This window comes from Lepus europaeus, chromosome X (genome assembly GCF_033115175.1).
Source record: "Lepus europaeus isolate LE1 chromosome X, mLepTim1.pri, whole genome shotgun sequence".
NCBI lineage: Eukaryota > Metazoa > Chordata > Mammalia > Lagomorpha > Leporidae > Lepus > Lepus europaeus.
Genome location: NC_084850.1, coordinates 26,544,602 through 26,550,949, shown reverse-complemented (window position 1 = coordinate 26,550,949; position 6,348 = coordinate 26,544,602).

Sequence of the window (6,348 nt, the reverse complement as noted above, 5' to 3'; positions counted from 1 at the left end):
CTGAATTGGATCCAAGTCATGTCTGGGTCACAGCACCATGCTGTTATAGGACAATGGTATTCTCAGTTTTTTTTTTTTTTTAAGATTTATTTATTCGAGAGGTAGAGGCAGAGATCTTCCATCTGCTGGTTCACTCTCCAAAATGGCCACAACAACTGGAGCTGGGCTGGTCTGAAACCAGGAACCAGGAGCTTCTTCTGGGTCTGCAGCATTCGGACCATGTTCTGCCTCTTTCCCAGGCACATTAGCAGGGAGCTGGATCAGAAGTGGAGCAACTGGGACTCAAACCTGCACCCATATGGGATGCTGGCGGAGGTTTAGCTTACTATGCCACAGCATTGGCCCCCACCACTGGCGGAGGTTTAACTTACTATGCCACAGCATTGGCCCCCACAAAGGCATTTTTAAAACTAGAAGACGGGCTAGTGCTGGGGTGCAGCCAGTTAAGCTGCTCCTTGTAATGCTGGAATCTCAAGTCCTGGCTACTCCACTTCCAATTCAACTTCCTGCTAATGAGCCTAGAAGGCAGCAGATGATGGCCCAAATGCTTGGGCCCCTCCCAGCCATATGGGAGATGCAGATAAAGTTCCTGGTTCCTGGCTTCAGCGTGGCCCAGACCTGGCTGTTGCAGCCATTTGGAAAGTAAACCAGCAGATGGAAGATCGCTCTGCCTCTCCGTCTCCTTGTTGGTCTGCCTTTCAAATAAATATCTCTTTTTAAAAAACACTAAAAAGGACTTTCTAAATCATCTAATCCTAACCTCTTGTTTTTAGAAATAATCAAATTGAAGCCCAGAGAGGAGACATGTTCACGTTCACACAGCAAGTTATTGGCAAGACTAAGCCCAAGAACTCCTGGCTCCCAAGCCAGTGGTCTTTCCACAACACTACTCTGCTTTCACCAGCCTCATCTGTCTATTGCTGTGTACAGATCTCCCCAAACTTTAATGACTTAAGGCATCTGTGATTAGCATTAGGATTTGGAATTTGGGAAGGGATCAGCTAGGCAGGTCAGGCTCAGGATCCCTCATAAGATTGTTGTCAGAGCACATCTGGAGTGGAAACAGCATGGGGTAGCGGAGAATGGGGCTGGAGCAACTGGGACAGGCCTAGCGTCTCTCACTTCTTTTGGTCTTAGAGACTCTTCATGTGAGCTCTGCATGTGAGTTAGTTTGGGTTCCCTCACAACAGGTTGGTGGCCAAACCAATCACAGGGTGACTCATGGCTTTGAGTGAGAATTGCAGCATGCAAGATGGAAGCTGTGTGACTTGACTTCAGAAGCCACCTCACTTCCCTTATGCCACAGTAAGAAGCCAGCAAAGTTTCAAAGGGAAGGGCAGAGGTCCTATATCTCACTGGGCAAGTGTAACAACCATTCTATAATAGGTGCATGTGGGGCAGGAGATGTTGTCACAGCTGTCCTGGGAAACTACTCCCTGAAAAGCCAATCTTATTTGCACTGTTGCTTCCCTTGACTCTTCAGACAAGCCTTCTACTTTCTTGCTTTAGTACTTCAGCTGCCATTGGACCCCTACCTTTGGTGTCTATCTGTCTTCTCCAGTACATTCAGGCCCCACTTAGAATCTCACCCACTTCTTTTTTAAAAAACAAGATTTATTTTGTTTATTTGAATTGCAGAGTTATAGAGAGACAGACAGAGAGAGAGAGAGAGAGAGAGAGAACGAGAGAGAACTCTTCCATCTGCTGGCTTACTCCCCAAGTGGCAACAATAGCTGGGACTGGGCCAGGCTGAAGCTAGGAGCCAGGAACTGCATCCGGGTCTCCCCCACGGGTAGCAGGGGCCCAAGCACTTGGGCCATCCCCCACTGCTTTGCTCAGGCACCTTATCAGGGAGCTGGATCAAAAATGGAGCAGCAGAGACTCAAACTGGCGCTCATATGGGATGCCTGTGTCACAGGTGATGGGTGAACCTACTGCACCACAAAACCAGCCCTTAATGTCCCAAGCATTTCATAAAGTATCCCTAAGGACTCCTGTGAACATGACCACTACAAACATCAGTGTTCCCCCCATTCAAAGCATGCAGACATTTGCATATCTAATAGGCTAAAGAATTGCCACACAGTTGATCAGAAACGGGTATGCTTTGTCATCTGGGCCCCAGGGTCTGTCCAGGTGAAGCATCTGGCTTCTGATGGCTGAGATGCCCCCCTCATTCTGCCATGGCCACAGAGCCTCAGGTTAACATGGCCTGTGACCCTAAAGGGCAGGACAGAGCTGAACTCCCAGTACAGCTTATCTTCCAAGGAGGGCACGTGGGCAGATGCACTCTGAGCACAAAGGCCCTGATAATTAGGTGAGGGGTGGCAGTGAATTATATTGGCAAGAGCCTTTGGCTGGGACCCAGGAAACCAGGGTCCCCGTACCAGCTCTCTGGCTGGTTTTATGTATGATGTATGATGAGGCAACCCCCTAATCTCTCAATGGGTCTCATTGTCCCTACCGCTGCAGTATGAAACCTAGGGCTTGCCCTTCCTACCTCTATGGCAAGCAGATAAAAAGAGTGATTGGGGGCAAGTATTTGACCTAAACGCTAAGACACTTACATTCCATATTGAAGTAGCTGGGTTTGACGCCCACTTGCGACTTCTGACTTCAGCTTCTAGCTGGTGCAGACGCTGGGAGGCCACAGGTGGTTGCTCATGGTGGTTGGCTCCCTGCCACCCACACAGGAGACCTGGATTGAGTTTCCAGCTCCTGGCTTAAGCCTGACCCAGCCTCAGTTGCTATGGGCATTTAAGGAGTGAGGCAAAAGATGGAGCGCTCTCTGTTTCTGTCTCTCTTGTTTTCAAATGAAAAAAAAAAAAAAGGAAATCCTTGACTATCACTTCTGTCATTGTACTGAGAGAGGAAAAAAAAAAACTTCTGATAGCAAGAAATATTTTCAAAATGCTAATGATTTTGCATTTGTTTCTTGTCTCAACCATCACTTCCTTCCTGTGCAGCATGTTGGCTCCGAGGTAGTGAGGAAGGCGGTGGGTGAATGGTACTGATGCTGGATCAGCCAACAGCCTTTCCCTCTACACGTGTGGTAGGAGTCAGGCAGGCAGGGCTTGGCAATGTGACCATTCTCCCCCAGGCAGCGGCTGAGGCCAAGCAAAGGGTTTGACACAGAGCTAATAATTCCACCCTGCGCTGTTCCAACACTCCCCCGCTTAGAAAGACCACTAATTAGCTGTGTGGCCATGGGTGAACTACTTGCCCTCTCTGGTCCTTCGTTTCCTTGGAAGAGAAAGGACTCCTTGGCTCCCCTGCTGCCAGAGAGGAGTTTGCTTCCTTCTTGGCCCCGTCATATCTGTTGTGCTATGGTGGCATGTGGCTTCCTCAGTGCTGTGAAGCATCAATTCAGAACAGCTATCATCACAACAATCCCTGCTGGGGCCAGCGCTGTGGCGTAGTGGGTAAAGCCACCGTCTGCAGTGCCGGCATCCCATATGAGCACCAGTTCGAGTCCTGGCTGCTCCACAGCTGATCCAGCTCCCTGTTAATGTGCCTGGGAAAACAACGGAAGTTGGTCCAAGTGCTTGGACCCAGAAGAAGCTCCTGTCTCCTGGCTTCCACCTGGCCCAGCCCTGGCTGTTGCACCTATCTGGGGAATATGACTTTGACTTTCAAATAAATAAATAGATCTTGAAAACAAACAAAACAAGCCCTGCTTTCCTCAAAATAAAGCGGGCTGCCTGAGGCATCTTCACCTCACTGGACCTACAAGCCGACTGAGGCAGAGTATAGGTGCAGGGGTCAGAAGACAAAACAGGCAAGCCTGCTTGTGTGCAGTGACCTTGGCCAAGGCAGAGAACCCCAACCCCTCAGAGCTAAGTGGTGCTGCCAGAACTTTCAAGCCCAGCCGTCATCAGCCTCCAGAATGAATGTGTCCCCAAGGACATTCACGCTGGGACCTCCAGCCAGGCCAGGGTTGGGGCGGTTCTCTGTGAGCTTGAACTCCATCCCCTCCCTTGCGCTCTAGAAAGGCTGTCACTTCTCCCCGCCCCGGGGAACTACTGCACATGTGCATGAAGACTGCCTGTCACAGCACTGTTTGCAGCAGGGCAGAGCTAAAAAGCTGCCTAAATGCTCCCCAGCAGGGGAGGGGCTATGTAAACTGTGGGGCAGCCACATTACAGAATGCTGGACACAGATGTTTTGAAATACATTGGGCATAAGTGTGTGGCATGGAGGCATCAGTTTCCCAAGACATATTTTACACTTGATTTTTTTTTCAGTTGACAAGTAAATACTTGTATATATTTATGGAGCACAGTGTCATTGATGTTGTGATAAATGTACTCACTGTACAAGGATCAAGTCAATCCCATTAACAGTTCTATCACTTCACCTGCTCATCAAAACCAGGGAAATGACATTAGCACCGTACCATTAAGCAGACAACAGAACCATATTTGAATTCTGTGACTTTTTCCATGCACTTATTTGTGTGTGTGTGTGTGTGTGTGTGGTTCTATGCAACTTCATCACACATATGGTTTTGCATAATCATTCCTGCTAAGAGACCCCCCGCTGTGCTACTACTGCGTCCCCACACCTGCCCCACCTCCAGCTATCTCTCACCCTTGGCCATCAGGAACCCGTTTCTGTGCCCGCTTTCATTTGCCTTACTGAGTGACACACCACACAGGTTAAACACACACGCAACTCTGGATTTCTGTAGGTGCCATACATATGCAGATAACGTGTGCATTATTTGCAACTGCAGACCAGAGTTTAGAATACCCAAAACCCTAACGGTGATTGCCTCCTGGAATAAGAAAGGAGACTCAGGGGGCTCTTTTTTGTTTGTTTGTTTTAGATTTTATTTTATTTATTTGAAAGGCAGAGTTAGAAACAAAGAGAGATCTTCCATCTGCTGGTTCACTCCCCAGATGGCTGCCAACAGCCAGGCCAAGAGCTTCATCTGGGTCTTCCATATGGGTAGCAGGGACCCAAGCACTTGGGCCATCTTCCACAGCTTTCCCAGGCACAGAAGTGGATCAGAGGTAGAGCATCTGGGACTCAAACGGGTGTCCATATGGGATGTCGGTGTTGCAGGCAGCGATCCTACCCATGATGCCACAGCACCGGCCCCAGGGTGTTCTTTGAAAATACTTGAATGGTTTGAATTTTTCCAATGTGAATTTATTGTTCAATTATTTTCCAATTAAAAGCACATTTTTGTAATAAGGCAACTGACAAGGAGCACAGAGGGAGACTGGTGGTGACCAAGAGTGAGAGATGGAGGTGTGGGTACAGAGTGGTAGTACAGGGGTTTCTTAATAGGAGTGGTTATGCAAAACCATACATGTGATGAAGTTGCATAGAAATGCACACACACCCACACACCAAAGAACCAGCCCTAGCCTTTGTGGTCATGTGGGGAGTGAACCAGCAGATGGAAGATCTCTCTCTCTCTCTCTCTCTCTCTCTCTCTGTGTGTGTGTGTGTATGTGTGTGTCACTTTGCCTTTCAAATACATAAAACAAATCTTCTTTAAAAAGTTAAGAAAATGAAGACTCAGACCAGAGGAGTTTTTCTGTGAGACTGATACTCTTGTAGGAAGAAACACTCTAGTTCATTCAGACAAGTCAATCATTCGCAAAAGTCTATGCTTTGCTGTTAATAAAAATTACAGACAGCACATTCCACAGTTGCCTGCGCTCAGTGCAGGGACCCCATCAGATGCTCCCTCCCTGCAGGGATGAGGAGCCCCTCACTTAATATCACAGCATGTATCATTGCTGGTAGATTTGGAATAGATAGAAAGTTCTTTATTAGGCTACTGACTAGCTGTGTGGCCCTGGGTAGGTTACTTCCCCTCTCTAAGCCTTAGCTTCCTTAGAATAAAAGATGAGCTCTGAGACCTCTCATTCTGAGTCTCTAAACCTTGGAATTTTCCTCCTTCTAATTTTTTTAAAAAGATTTATTGATTTATCGATTTATTCATTCAAAAGTCAGAGTTACAGAGAGAGAGGGAGAGAAGGAGAGAGGGAGAGAGAGAGAGAGAGAGAGGTCTTTCATCCACTAGTTCAATCTCCAAATGGCCACAATGGCCGGATCTGAAGCCAGGAGCCAGGAGCTTCTTCCGGGTCTCTCACATGGCAGCTTGGGTCCAAAGACTTGGTTCATCTTCCACTGCTTTCCCAGGCGCATTAGCAGGGAGCTGGATCGGAAGTGGAGCAGCCGAGACTCAAATGGGATCCCATAAGGGATTCTTTCCCCACTACACCACACTGCTGTGGTGTTTTGACCTGGTTTTAGCTTTTGGAGTCATACAAAACTTAGCCCTGGGCAACAGTGGCAGAACAGGCCCTTTCACTTGTATCCTCAGAGGAC